Consider the following 15,223-nt stretch of genomic DNA (forward strand, 5'->3'; position numbering starts at 1 on the left):
GTATACATGTAAAGGCACTGAGAGGAATTTGGTACTTAGCTGTCCATCTCTCCAATCAGAGGGGAGAGGAGGCCACATGATGTGGAGTCAATCAAGGCTTGAGTTGGTAATGTGGTGGTGAACTTATCCTAGGAGCAGCAACTTGTGCCTTTTACTTGAAAACCAAGCAGAGCAAAAAATGCACAGTGGAGAAATTAGCAGCTAGTAAATAGCAAAGCTGAAATTAACAGCTCCAGTTAAAAGCATTGGACAGTTTGCAAAATCTTTCCACACAAAAACTTTGAGATGCAGGTAATCCAAGTATTATTTTTAGCATTATTAATTAATATTAATATACTTCCTTTAGATATATACATATACATACCCACATATATACAAATATAAATGCAATACTTAATGTTGATACATATATATTATATACATTTATAATTCAACACTTTTATGTATACACCCACACACACACACATAGTCACATGCCAGAGATTTGAGTTTTCATATATAATCTTTCTCTATATTCTTTGTATATAGAAATATTCATGTTCACTGGCACTTTTCAAGTTTAGAACATGAAATAATGTTTTTAAAAGAAGAAAGAACAAGTATTTATTAGACACTGGTGATACTCAGACAAAAATAAAATATTTCTGGCCTTCATGAAGCAAGCATTTTATTGGGGGACACAACATGTGTATATACAAAATATATGTAGAATAAATCCATGATAATTTGAGGTGGGTCGGGTACTTGCAGCTAGGCAGACCAGGAAAAGCTCCATATAAAAGGTGGCATTTGAGTAGAGTTTTGAAAGAAAGGTGAGCCAGAGACAAGGAGGAAGTACAACCCAAACATGGGGAATAGCTAGTGTGAAGGCAAAGAGATGACAAATGGAATATCATGTGTGAAGAACAGTGAGAAGATCAGTTTGGCTGTACCACAGGTTTTGTGCAAGAAAATATCTTTTAACAGCCCTAGAATTAGAGGTTCAATTCTGGCTGAGAAGGGCTTTAATTACCAAGCAGAAGAATTTGTATTTTATCCTAGAAGAAAATGGGAAGAGTGGAATTCATTAAGTAAAGGGATAATGTAGTCAGACTTGTGATTTAGGAAAATCATATTGGCATCTATGTAGAAGAATGAGCACTGGTTTAAGGATCAACTTGATCCTTACTATCCATGGGACTAATGATTTAATAGAGGCAAGTATATAGCACAGTGGATAGAGCACTGGTCCTGGAGTCAGGAATACTCATCTTTCTCATTTCAAATCCACACTCTGACACTTACAAACTGTGTGACCCTGGGCAAGTCACTTAACCATGTTTGTTTCAGTTTCCTCATCTGTAAAATGGACTGGAGAAGGGAAATGGTAAATCCAGTATCTCTACCAAGAAAACTCCGCATGGAGTCAAGAAGAGTTGGATACGACTACAAACAGCTGAACAACAACAAAGTGATTTTACCTCTCTGTAACTCCATTAAATTTTACCTTTTAAATAAAATATGAAAATGAAATTAAATAAGTACTTATTAAGGAAGGAAATAAACATTTTTGAAATGTGTACTATGTGCCAGGTATTGTCCTAAGTGCTTTGCAAATGTTATCTCTCATTTGACCCTCACAACAACCCTGTGAAGTAGGTAATTACCCTCATTTTACAATTGAGGAAACTGAGGCAGACAGACCCTGTGGCCCCAGGTCATCAAACTGGTAAGTAACTGAAGCCAAATTTTGAACTCATCTTCCTGAATCCAGGCCTAGCACTCCATCCACTGTACCACCTTCTTCATAAGGCCTACCTATTTGCCAAATACTGTGCTGGGGGTGGGGATGAAAAGACCACAGTGAAACAGTCCCTACCCTCAACTTGGACCTCCTCCATTTCAAGTTTTTTGTGTGGAAAGGGTTTTGCAAAATGTACCATGCTTTCAACCCTGATGTGTTAATTCCAGCTTTGCTGCTCACTACCTGCCTAATCTCTCCATTTGGTATCTGTTGCTCTGCCCGGCTTTCTGCAAGGAACAAGTCGTGACTTCCAGGGTACGCTCATCATCTCTAAGCTCATCACTTACCACCACATTTTCAACCCAAGCCTTGATTGACTCCCTCAGTCTCCTCCACCTCTGATTGGAAGGATAGAGGGCTGAGCACCAAACTTGACCCAGTGCCTTCCTTGATGGAGAGCAGAAACTGGATTTGGGGGCTCTCTCAGCTCTGCCTCTGGTTCCTCTGTTTGGTTTCAACTCCTTAGGACAAAAATGCCTGGTACCCCCCTGGGTGTCTCCCATCCCCACTGTCCTGTATCCTTTTGTGTGTCATCTCCCCTCATTAGATTATAAGCTTCTTGAGGGAAAGGACTGTCTTTTTTATTATTATTATTAATTGTAAGCTCAGCACAGTGCCCAACACACAATGGACACTAGAAAACTATTGATTGGATTGGATTGTTACTTATTTTTTCAGTCCTCAGTTTTCCCACCTGTAAAATGAAAGTATTGAACTAAATGATCCATGAATTTCCCTTCCAAATCTCAAACCTATAGTCCTATTATCTGAAACAAAATCTCCCGGAGCAGTAGCACTAAAACTGTGTTCACAATTTAGAGGCAGAATTGAGTGCCAAGAAAAACAGTCAAGGTGTTGAGGTAAGGTTTTATATTTACTAGTTCCAATTGTGCTTTAAATCACAGGGTGAGCCAGAATTAATAATGACCACCGAACCGAATTAACTGATTCCAAGGCAGAACAACCCCATCCCCACCCCCCAAGAAATGTTTCTCTCAGGTGGAGGCATAGTCTGTCCACCCCTATGGAGAAGGCCAGAAAAAATCCAGTAGGAAAACAGGGAAAAGTATTGCACAGATATTCATAAACAACTTCTGTAAGAAACAAGGTCTTTCCCATGTGGCCCTTGATATTCTACTCCAGTAAAAATGGCATTTCTTACTTATTGCTTATTTGAAGATTTATATGGTGATTTTTCTCCATGGGCCTGTCTTGAAATGAACAAATCCGTCAAAGGGCTTTAAATAAATACATTTGAAAAATAGGCACAAATGATTCACCATGCTGAAAAAAAAAAAAAGAATACATTTGCAGAAACTAGCTCCAAATAATATGAGTGTCATGTCAAGTTGCTAGGATTCATCTTCTTTTTCACATATAAAAATCATATCTTTTTTCCCACTGGTGTTTCAAAGTTTTATGTGCCATTAATTGACTAATGGGACATAGGTATATTTTGACCAAGAAACACAAGTGAGAAAGGAATCTGGAGACAACCTTCAACCTCTGGAATGCAGAGGTGTGGACTGAAGTCAAAAGACACTTTAAGGTCTCTATGCTCAAATTAACATCTATAGTAAACAAAAGAAAAACTCAGCTTTAGTTAAAATCAGAAAGTTATAAAAGAGACTCTGTGTGTGTGTGTGTGTGTGTGTGTGTGTGAGTGAACTAAGAGAGTATATCCACAAATAACAGAATTAAAGAACAAAATCACTTCTTAAACACCAAGATATTAGAATTACACTCAAAATTAGGAGTAATTTCATTTTAATCAATTCAGTGAAACAAAGATTGATTAAAGATCAGTTATGTACAAGACAAGAAAGAATATATTTCAGGAAGAGCTCAACATCTAATCCTGAATCCATATGGATTTTGGACAAATTACTTCACCCTCCTCAGCCTTAGGGATTGAACTGGATGATCTCTATGGCTCGTTCTAGGTCTAAAATCCATAATCCTATAACTGGATTAAAGGAGAGGTCTGTGACTCTTCTTCCAGAAAAGTTAGTGCATTGTAAAACTCTCAGAAGAAACTCTGCAAATACTTTCCATTCTTGTAGAGGATGAGAAGCAAGATTCAGCTATGAGGAAGGAGGTCAAGTCCTTCTGTCATCCTTTGTTTTTTTTTACCTTGATTGTGATGCATTGGAAATTTAAGCTAGGGATACTGAGAATAATATTCCCACTTTAAGCTCTTAAAGTTGATAGAGCTTTTATCTCTATGCCAATATTATCCCAATAATCCTGGGGACAGTGGTTTCATTGGTATAGGCAGCTGCCAGTTAAGGATACTCCCTCTACCAATACAATATTCTCTTTAGTCTTAAAGATCAATATTCTAATGTTCATAAAAACCCAAACTTAAAAGCAAAGAGAATGGAGCTCTTTACTAAGGTGGTTGTGGTAACTGATATTAGAATGCAAGGTCTTTGTGAGAATTGCTTCATCCTTTGTACTTGTATCTCAAGAGCCTAGCAAAGCGCCAAGTTGAAAAAGAAAGACAATATTTAATACTAAAAATATTTGGCAGATTGATGTAATAGAACAATCACTGAACTGGAAATCAGAAGACCTAAGCTCATGTCCTGATTCTGTCCCTTGGGATAGAATGACCTTGAGCAAGTTCAATCTCTCTGAGTCTTCTAACCAGTCTTTTGCTCTATCTTCATCCAGGTCATATTGGATAATTGTGGGTGCACCTCAATACTCTTTTCTAAGTCCTATTCTCTTTTCTCTACATATGATTTTGTTTGATCATCTTATCAACTTCCATGGATTCAATTATCATCTCTATACTGATGATTCTTGGACTCAAAGATCACTGCAGATGGCAATTGCAGTCATGAAATTAAAACACACTTGCCCCTTGGCAGGAAAGCTATGACAAATCTGGGCAGCACACTAAAAAGCGGAAACATCAGTTTGCCAACGAAGGTCCATATAGTAAAAGGTATGTTTTTTTCCACTAATAATGCATGGTTGTGAAAGTTGAACTATAAGGAAAGCTGAGTGGAGCAGAGCTGATGCTTTTGAACTGTGGTGCTGGAGAAGACTTTGGACAGGATCTTGGATAACAAGGAGATCAAATCAGTCAATACTTAAAAAATTAATTCAGGCTATTTACTAGGAGGTCAAATCCTGAAGTTGAAGCTTATATATTTTAGACACATAATGAGAAGACAGGACTCATTGGAAAAGACTCTGATGTAGGGAAAGATTAAAAGCAAAAGTGAAAGGATATGGCAGAGAATAGAATGGATAGACAGTATCGTGGAAGTAATGAATATGAGCTCAGACACACTTCAGAAGATAGTGGAGGATAGAAGGGCCTGGCATAGTATGATCCATGAACCATATATTCAGTATATGGGATTCAGTATATACATATACATATATATACATATATATATATATATATATATATATATATATATATATATATATATATATATATATATATATATACACACTGAACAATATACTAATGATTCTCAAATCTATTTATCCAGCCTCAACTTTTCTGCTGACCTCCAGATTCACATCTCTAATTGCTTCTTAGATATATCAAGCTAGATTTCTCATAGACAACTTAAACTCAGCATGCACAAAAAGGAACTCATTATCTTTTCCCCAAAACCCTCTGCTCTTCTTAATTTCCCTATTAATGTTGAGAGTACTGCCATGCTCCTATTCACCCAGACTCCACATTCTCCCTCTGTATCCAATATGTTGCCAAGTCTATCTAGTTTACCTGTGTAGCATCTCTTCTTTATGCCCTTTCATCTCCTTGGACACTGCCACCGCTGTGGTGCAGGTCCTCATCATCTCATACCTACACCACTACAATAGTCTCCTGGTTACTCTCCCTTTCCTAAATCTTTCCCTAATGTAGTCCATTCTTCACTCAACTGGCAAATTCATCTTCCAAAAGCAACAGTCTGACCACATCATCCCACATCCCTTATTCAATAAATAAATAAATCCAGTGTCTTTTTACCATCTCCAAGATAAATGACAAAATTCTCTATTTAAATGTGTAAAACCCTTCCTAATTTGAACAACTCCTACTTTTCTGGTCTTTTCTCATTTGTACTCATCCATCCATAGTCTTTGATCCAGTGAAAATGGCCTCCTTGATATTCCTCAAATAAGACACTTTGTCTCTTAACTAGGCATTTTCACTGGCTGGTTCTGAAGTCTGGAATAATCCCTCTTCATCTTTGCCTCTTGAACTGGCTTCTGTCTTCTTTGTGAATCCTTTCCTGATTTCCTCTTAGCATGAATGCCTTCCTTCTGTTCATTATCTCCAATTTATCCTGAATATGGCTTGTTTGCAAATAGTTACTTGCAGGTTGTCTACCCCATTCAGCTATTATCTCCTTGATAACAGGAGATGTCTTTTGCCTTTCTTCATATTCTCAGCACTTACACAGTCTGGGGCCAACTCCAGTCATCCTGATCTATATCTTGCCACTGGGCCCAGATAGCTCTGGAGGAGAAAGTAAGGCTGGTGACTTTGCACAGCCATCCCTCACTTAAATCCAATTCACCTGTAAGCCATGGCAACACCTTCCTGATGGCATAGTCCTCTTAGAGAATGAAGGACAAACAACATCAACCATAACTTATCAGTGCCTGGCACATAGTAGGTGCCTAATAAATGATTGAATATAAATTGGGGAGGTTAGATAAAATGAAATATAAGGTCTCTTTGGGTTCTTATATTCTTTGAGTCTGATTTACATGCATATTTTCAGCATTAATCAATGAAAGGGAATATTCACTTCTGTGATACCTCTGAACACAAACAGGATATAGGGATTTCATTCATTTAGGGAATTCCCAGGAAAGGAAATTATATCTACCAAAGCAGATGGACATTTTATCTGTAACTTATAGTATTAAAGAATTTCCTAGAGTCATAGTTCTCAAACTTTTTGGTCTCAGGACCCCTTATACTCTCAAAAATCATTGAAAACCACCCCAAAAAGTTTTTCTGTATGTTATATTGTTATATGTTATGTTAGATATACATGTTTGTATTATATCTATTGATACTTACCATATTAGAAATTAAACTGTTAGCATCATTATGAAAATAATTTTAGCCTCCAGAACCCTCCAGGGGTTTCCTCTCCTCAGCACATTTTGAGAACTGCTAGCTCAAAGCACTGAGAGACTTTGACTATGGGAGGGGAGTATGAGAACTCAGGTCTTTCTGACTCTGAGGGTAGCCAGCACCCACTCTATCATGGAAGACACTTATAAATTCACTGAGGACCCATTTTCATAGTGTCATGTCTAATATCCATTACTGTGTAATTGAAATTGTTATCAAATCACTTCTCCAAGCTTGGTATGCTAGAAAATAGAGGGATTTGCTGCCCCAAAGTGGTTGTGATCAGGACTAATATTTGTCAGTTTCCTCACAACATGGTTAAGCCCACCCTTCTTCCTTCCCTTAGTTTTCTCTAAAAAGAGATGAAACATTTCCATGATCTGACTGGCCCCAGCTTTCCTGGAGTTTCCTGGTCACCTAAGAACATAAAAAGGCCTGGTCACATGGCGTCTGGGCCTCTCGACCTAGGTGGATGCCTGAGACTATGAGAGTCTCACACATCTCAATACATCTGCTGACCAGATGTGTTTCCATAAGGAGATAAGGGAAGCAGTGTCTACCAAAAATGAGGAAAGGTGCCACCATATATACTTGTTGCATATCTTTGTAGTATTAGGGCAAAATAAACCCCCCTTTTGTAAGTATTCAGTGATTTACAAGTGCCTCATTTTGTCCCAGAATGAAACCTGAACTAAGAGAAGAATAGCATTTGTCTGGCCTCTAACACCTGGCTCAACGGGGAACTATCCAGTGAGAACTAGCACTCTAGCTTGTGTTCAAAGGGGTAAAACATTTTGATTAATAGCTAACTAGAGTACTTTTTCTTTTTTAAGTTTGGATTTCTCAGGGAAAAAATTTATTGGACTCACTGGGCTAACCCCAACATCGATCAGCACAGAAGCTTTGACCTACTTTGTTTTCCTGACTGGGGCCAATTATCCTTTCCATTGGCAGCCTCCTTGTCTCCCATTTCCAGGGGCTCACCATACTGCTGTTGGACTTAATGTGGACACCAGATCAGTTTGGCCCTACTGCAACTCAAAACTTCTGAGCTCAAGAGATCCACCAGCTTCAACCTTCCCCAGGAGCAAGATTGCAAGCATGTACTATCTTACCCCAGTAATAGACGTTAAAGTTGAAAGCAGTCTTACAGATCTTTTTCTTTTTATTCCAAATTTCAATTTCCTCAAGATGAGGAAAAGAACTCAGACGTTCCCAAAGTTACAAGACTTTTTAGAACAGAGTAAGACCTAGATCCCAGGTCTTCTGGTTTATGAAAGTCCAGTGCTTTTTCTACTATTCTACACTGCCAAATATTGAAGAGCACCTTACATGACTTCGTCATTAAAAATAGAGCCAGGTAAAATTCACTATGGGGTATTTTTCCACTTTGGGGATTGGTATACATAATTTCTAGTTCAGCATTTAAATCTAGTGGGGTTGTTGCTTGAAGTAATTTTTGAAAACAAATTAAAAAAACCTGCCTATAATGAAAGCCCTCTGCTCTGGGGCAAGATATATACTCAATCGTTACTAAATCCAGTCATATCCAGAAATAAACAAGTGAGGATTTAACATTTAAGAAAGGGAGCTCAGTTATTCACTATGAGTGCCTCTGATTAACAAGTCTCATATAGAAGGAAGCCCAGGGGGTGCTAACTGATGTGATTGGAGGTAACCCCAAAGGCCATCTGGCCCAATTTGTCTCCTCATTGTTCTGCCCAAGTGGCTAAAGTGCCTATAATTGGGGTTAAGGTATTTTTTCTCAGGAACCTGTTGTTAAAAGGTTTTTGTGTTATTTGGGAGTTTAATACCTCTATTGAAAGCATAGCATGGGTTCATTTTTTAAATTAACTTGCATCTGAGACCATGTCCTAAGAACACATAAAATACAGTACAAATACATTTTATAAAGGAAGCAGAAAAAAAAAATTACCCAAAGCTTATGCCACCATCTTTGTAGCCATGAATGACTCTTCCAGACTCTGCTACCTGATATTATGTGTAACGCAGGATTTCCTAATGGAAGTCATAAAATTCCATGGATTTCCAGGCCAAATTGTTTTTGGATTGAAGTTCCCAGTTTGTGACCAAATTTAGGAAAGGATTACAAAATATGTTGGGGATGGAATTCTTGTTCACAATCAGTTACCATCATCAAACAAACTGGTAGGTAAAGGGTACCTTTTGGAGAGGTGTAGAGAGGCTCTATTTTCTTTCTCTTGAAGAGTAATACCATTTCTAGAATAAGCCTCCATTTCAGTGAAGATCAACAGCCATATCTAACCCCTATGGTTTGCCTTCTTTTACTCCAATGCTTGTGCAAGTGCAAACAAAACATTAACTATGCTATCCCTTTTAGAGGTCAACACTGAACTAGCAGATTAGAAAGTTATCTTTCTCTGCCTAATAACACCACAAACAGCCCTGAGGCCAGTGGTGATTGATAGCGAACTTTGTAATACTATAAATACCTGTGCCAAATGGCTCCTGTTCAGAAGCCCACTTGCCCCACAGAGGTTTTCCTCCTTGGTGGACCAAGTGAAACTTCTCCCTACCTTGATTATAGATTAATTAAATCCTTTCACTGACTTGGACCCTAAATTGTAAATACTGGGTTTTCTTTCTACAACAGTTATGATGGCCCCATTAAGAGTCCTAAACATAGAAAATTACACCACTTTTTTTTCATTTTCATACCTCACATCTACAATGGGACCAAATACTCTACCTATTTGCTATTAAGGAAGTCAGTTAACTTCTCTGCACCTATTACCTCACCTGTAAAATGAAGGGGCAAATGAAAACAGCACTAAGTAACTCCCATTTTCAAATTGCTTATTATTATATTATATTATTATAATATTGTATCATTATACCCCTTAATAAATTAAAGTTTGCAAAGAACTTCATATGTATATGTATATACATGCATGCATATATACATACATACATACATACACACACAAATATATTCACAGTTGTTTTGTGGTCAAATAAGATATATAATTAGCTCATTATATATATTTTATGTTATGTGTATATATATATATATATATATATATATACACATATGTGTACGTATGCCTAATATGTATATATTACATAATACATATGTGTGTTCATCCTTCATTACTGAAGAAGACCATGCCATCAGAGAAAAGATGGCATGACTTGCACTTGACTTTGTTTTGAGGGAGGGAGGGCTGTGTAGGTCACCAGCCTCACTTCTCCTCCAGAGCCATCTGAATCCAGTGACCAGATATTCATCAGGATGACTGAAGGTGACCCAAGATGAGGCAATTGGGGTTAAGTGACTTGCCCAAGGGCACACAGCTAGTGAGTGTCAAGTCTGAGGTGAGATTTGAACTCAGGTTCTCTTGACTCCTGCACTGGTGCTCTATCCACTGCACCACCTAGCTGCCCCTAATAATGCATATGTATGTATGAGACATACATACACATATATAGCATCTAGGTGGCACAATGTATATATAGAGTGCTGAGCCTGGAGTCAGGAAGACTCCTTCTCCAGAATTCAAATCTGGCCTCAGAAATTTAACTAGCTATGTGACCCCCAGCAAGTCACTTAACCCTTTTTGCCTCAGTTTTCTCATCTGTAAAATGAGCTGGAGAAGGAAATGACAAACCACTCCAAAGTCTTTTCCAAAAAACCCCAAATGCAGTCACAAAGAGTCAGACAACTGAAAAGCAACTAAATATCAGATAGATATATATAAATATATATCATACACATAGGTATCTATACATACACACACATACATACATGTATTTAGTTCAAATCTTACCTCTACAACTTGCTTACTACGTGACTTTGGGCAAATCATTTCATGTCTCTGGCCGTCAGTTTTCTCATCTGTAAAATTCAGAAGTTGAGTTAATTGACCTCTAATGGCCTTTCTAGCTTTAAATCTAGGACCATTTCCTAAACTAGAATTTCTAAATGAAGGCTTTATGCTTCAAGGGAGGTCAACTCAAATCAACTAGAATAAAACAGAGTTGAATGGAACAATTTTGTGGTCTGAAAGGATTATGGTTCAGAGGCTGAAAAACTCAGTGATCTGTAGGCCTCTTGACTGGTGACTTTCTTCTACCAAAGATAAACTGAAAAGCTATACCCATCTTTAAAGGGATAGAAATAATTGAGTAAACAGAGAGTGATGGGGTTAGAAAACCCAAGGGGAAAACTTCTGTTAGACTCTGATAGTTCCCTGCCCCAGCTGGAATTGATTTCACTCTAATTTATTTCACCACAGAGTTTTGTTTATATCACTGATATGACATTTAGCTCTGGTCTGTATTGCAATTATTTGCATACGTACCTTATGTACTAGACTGAGCTCTGTGAGTGAAAGGATATCCATCTTTACACTTCAGGCATGACCTACAATAGTCTTTTGGATATGGTAGGTATTCAACAAGTACTTTATATGAGGAGATTGAGTGAACAAAATAATTTTCAGGATCTGAATCCAAGGCAGAGAAGAGACATCTGTTTATCTAAGGGCCTAAGGCAATTTCAACCTGCATGTTATTTTCATAGCAATTTATAGAGCTTTCTATTTCCCATGAAATAGGCTTCTTTGGAAGCCTATCAAAGATAGATAGACTCATGCAAATGTGATACAGAAGAGAATAATATTGACTTTAAATATTTTCAACATTAGAATTGCTTGAGTCCCTTAATCAAATATAGTCAAATATATACCCTTGAGAAGTACACCAGTGGTTATGTGGATGGAGGACAATAATTTGTCTCCATTTGCTAGATGTAAGAGCTATCAAAATGAGTGGTAGCATAGTTGTCATCCACTAAGACAAAAAGGCAGGGTGTGTGATCCAAGTGACTTTCTCTAGTGTCATTTGGGGTTTCAGCAGCCAAAGTCTGCTCCATGACGAGATTGGTTAGTTACTGGAAGCCTCAAACAAGTTTCCCGGATCAGCTTCCAGTGGTGTATGAGTACAGAGCCCTACTGCTTCAACTTTAGGGTCAGCACAGGAAAGCATCAAGACAGCAAATACCTTCTCTCAACTTAGACCTCGAGAATCCAAATTGAGAAGATCTTTCAAGTCTATTGGGGAAAAGGAAAGTTTGAGTTATGTTTTCCAGTAGCATCTTGGGGAAATGATGAAAGAGAAAGGAAAGTATACCTGTATATCAAAGGCAAGAAAAGTTTAGGTAATTTGTACTCCTTCCCAGCTCAAGAAGAGAGGAAGGCTCTGTCCTCCAGTTCTGACCCTACATTAGATTCCTATCTTTCTGTGCTTGGAAGAAATTCAGCTCCTAAAGTGGCTAGAAATTTAGGCTTCACTGCAAGACATCCAGTTTAAACCTTTCCAAAAGTACCATTACATGCATTCAGTCTGCATGGGCTCCTTTCCCTTCAACTGCCTGAAAAGTAGGGTAGTGTCATGGGATTTTTACACAACATTCCTCCAAAAAGGTCACAGCAACAACGTGTCCTTTCCTTTTTTCCATCCTACAAATGTGGTCAGCTTTGACATTCTAACCTTTTCCCATCCTTAGTGGTGACACCATTAATCATGCTATCCAAAGACTTTCATCCAATAGGCTGAAAAGCTATGTTTCAACCTCCTTACCCAGTAGTAACCAAAATAGCAACTATTTCAGAAATCTTCATGAGGCAAACAACCTTCTTTTCACTATACTGGCAAAAAGTCTCAGCATTTACATATCCCCGTGTCTTTTCTGATTTTATGTTTCTTTTATGAAGTAAACAATAGGTTGTCTAAGCTAACAGTTGCCATAGATACTTTCCCACTTATTTATAAATTTGGTAGCCAAGTTTATAGCAGGCAGGTAGGTGGCTCCGGTGGACAGACCACTGGACCTAGAGTCAGAAAGACCTAAGTTCAAATCTGACCTCAAACATTTATAAACTGTGTGACCCTGCACAAATCACTTAATTTTTGTATGCCTTAATCCACTGGAAAAGAAAATAAACCATTCCAGTATCTTTGCCAAGAAAAGCCCTTAACAGTATGATCCATGGAGTCACAAAGAGTTAAACACAACTGAGTGACTGAACAAGTCAAACGCTAGTGATCGCTACATTTATTTAGTCGTCCTTTTAGAAGAATTTCATTTTCTACAGAGAAGCCATAACCAGGTCATCTATATGTCACCCTTATGAGCTAATAAAGCTAAAGCTAGGTTGTCACTAAACAGGAACTCCATTCTTCTGATCCAGTCTATTGTCTATATAGAATCATAGGTTTTAGAACTGGAAAGGGCCAAATGTCTTGTTATAAAGGTGAGGAAACATCTAGACATATTAAAGTGACTTGCTTAGGATTATAAAGTAATTAGTGGCAGAGCTAGCATGTGAATTCAGGTCTTCTAGACTCTGACCCCAAATCCAGTGCTCTTTTCAATGCACCATCCTGCCTCTCATATGTTGAATAGCAATGTGCTGTTTCAATTTGGATTATTGACTAACCGTATAACATCCGAAAAGCACTGGCTTTTTTTTCCACTGAAGCAACCCAGCTGTGTCTTTTTTGTACAACATGGCAATCACTGTTCCTCTGAAATAATATGTAATTTTGTCCTTACATGACTAAATTAGGGTGTATAATTCTTCCAATTAAGCATTTAAGTTTCAAAAGAAGGAAACATCTTGGGGGCATCTCTTTCTGAACTTTGAAGAAACTGAAGATGTTTTCTTGCCCAGCAGTAAGTGCTAAATCCTAAGTGCTATCACAGCTTCAAGCTAGCTAACAGATGTTTATTCTCAAAAACGTGTTTTTTTTTCCTCTCAGTGGTTTAGTTGAAGGAATTAGAAACTTCCCAACACAATATCTAAGTTGGAAATTTAAAAAATCATTTCACGAGAATAAAAAAAATGAAACAAACTTTAGAATAAAATCTGGGTCATGTGAAAATGACAGGTATCAGAGAATGACAGAAAAAGATGTCTCTCCTTTGCTTTGTTCATGGTCTCTGACCATCATAGGAGGTCTAGAGATCAGAGGACTGAGGAAGAATAAGCAGAAGCTTCAAGCTATATCTTACAGTAGACATTCTTAACCTGGGTTCTACAGATCTTAAAGGAGTCTGTGAATGGTTTTTTTTTGGGGGGGGGAGGGGTCAGGGTGTCCATGTACTTTGAATGGGGAAAAAAATTACAACTTTATTTTTGCCAGCCTTTACCTGAGAGTTAGCATTTCCTTCCACTATGAATTTTTTTAAAACAATATAAAAATAAGGGGTCCATGTGCTTACCTAGACTGCCAACCAGGCCACACCAAGATATTATAAAAGGTTAAGAACCCGTTTTACAGGTTGCCCCCCTCACTCCATTCATACTTTCCACCTTGCTCTCTGCAGCATTTCAGTAGTGGTAGGAGACAGACTCTAAAATCACAAACATGCCTAACCACATGTGGGCAAGATGGCAACCAGGGCCAGAAGAACCATCCTCTCATTGAGGTCCTTTAGTTGTATATGATGCTGAGTTCCAGGCATCTGCATCTTGCCTTAGCTGCCTCTAGGTTCCCATATGACATCCAGGGAAAATTTGAGAGAGTGAGTAATCAATCCCACTTCTTGACAATGCTGCATTATTATAATCACATTATACAATCATGCCTTTATTTTTTAACACAATGAAACACTTTTCTTTATTTCCATCTCTGCCTCTTAAACCCCAAGTCGTGCTTTGCTCATCTGCCCTCAATGACAGTTAGCTGTGTTTTCCTATCACACTCATTGCTCTCTCCACTTAGAGCCCATTCTGATAGACTCCTCCAAGTTCTTTTTTCTTCCTCACCACCCCCTTTATTTCACTCCAGTGCCTACTTCCCAAGCCTCTCTCATTAAATTCCAGCTGTTTCCCATGATATTCAAAACCAGTCATGTCATTTTTCTCCTTAGCATTTTGCTTATGACTTAGAAAAATCCATTAAAGGGCTTAAGACTTTTGCCTTTCTAAATACTCATCAATCCAACTTTTGGTCCCTTCTGCTTCATATGTATGGCTGCTGCCTCTAATTTTTAAAAAGAGCTTGGCCACTGATGAGATACAGGAAGAGGACAATTATGCCAGAGGGTATTTTTTTCCTCTTACTTCAGCATTAAAATACTGATTTCTTGTTTATCAAGATACCTGTCCCTTACTGAACTTTCTCATGACAGCATAAGACCCTGCCTTCTAATAACAGCCTGGAGAAAGCAGAAAGAATATCTCAGTTAATTTTTAATTAAGCATCTTCTTACTTCCATCTAGAGCATGACAATGACTGGCTTCCTTTAATTTAAGCAGAAGTAGCTAAAG

The 15,223-nt window shown here is 38.0% G+C and overlaps 1 long non-coding RNA gene across 4 annotated transcripts in view; it reads right to left on the reverse strand.

The window, feature by feature from the left end:
* The window catches only part of LOC140498516 (uncharacterized), a 208,245-nt gene that overhangs the window by 81,467 nt on the left and 111,555 nt on the right, over positions 1 to 15,223 (reverse strand). For all 4 annotated transcript variants that reach the window (XR_011965122.1, XR_011965123.1, XR_011965121.1 and 1 more), the window contains one exon: positions 10,715 to 10,782. This is a non-coding gene — a long non-coding RNA (uncharacterized lncRNA). The remainder of the gene's footprint in view (positions 1 to 10,714; positions 10,783 to 15,223) is intronic.

The sequence above is a fragment of the Notamacropus eugenii genome, chromosome 4, assembly GCF_028372415.1.
Source record: "Notamacropus eugenii isolate mMacEug1 chromosome 4, mMacEug1.pri_v2, whole genome shotgun sequence".
Classification (NCBI taxonomy): Eukaryota; Metazoa; Chordata; class Mammalia; order Diprotodontia; family Macropodidae; genus Notamacropus; species Notamacropus eugenii.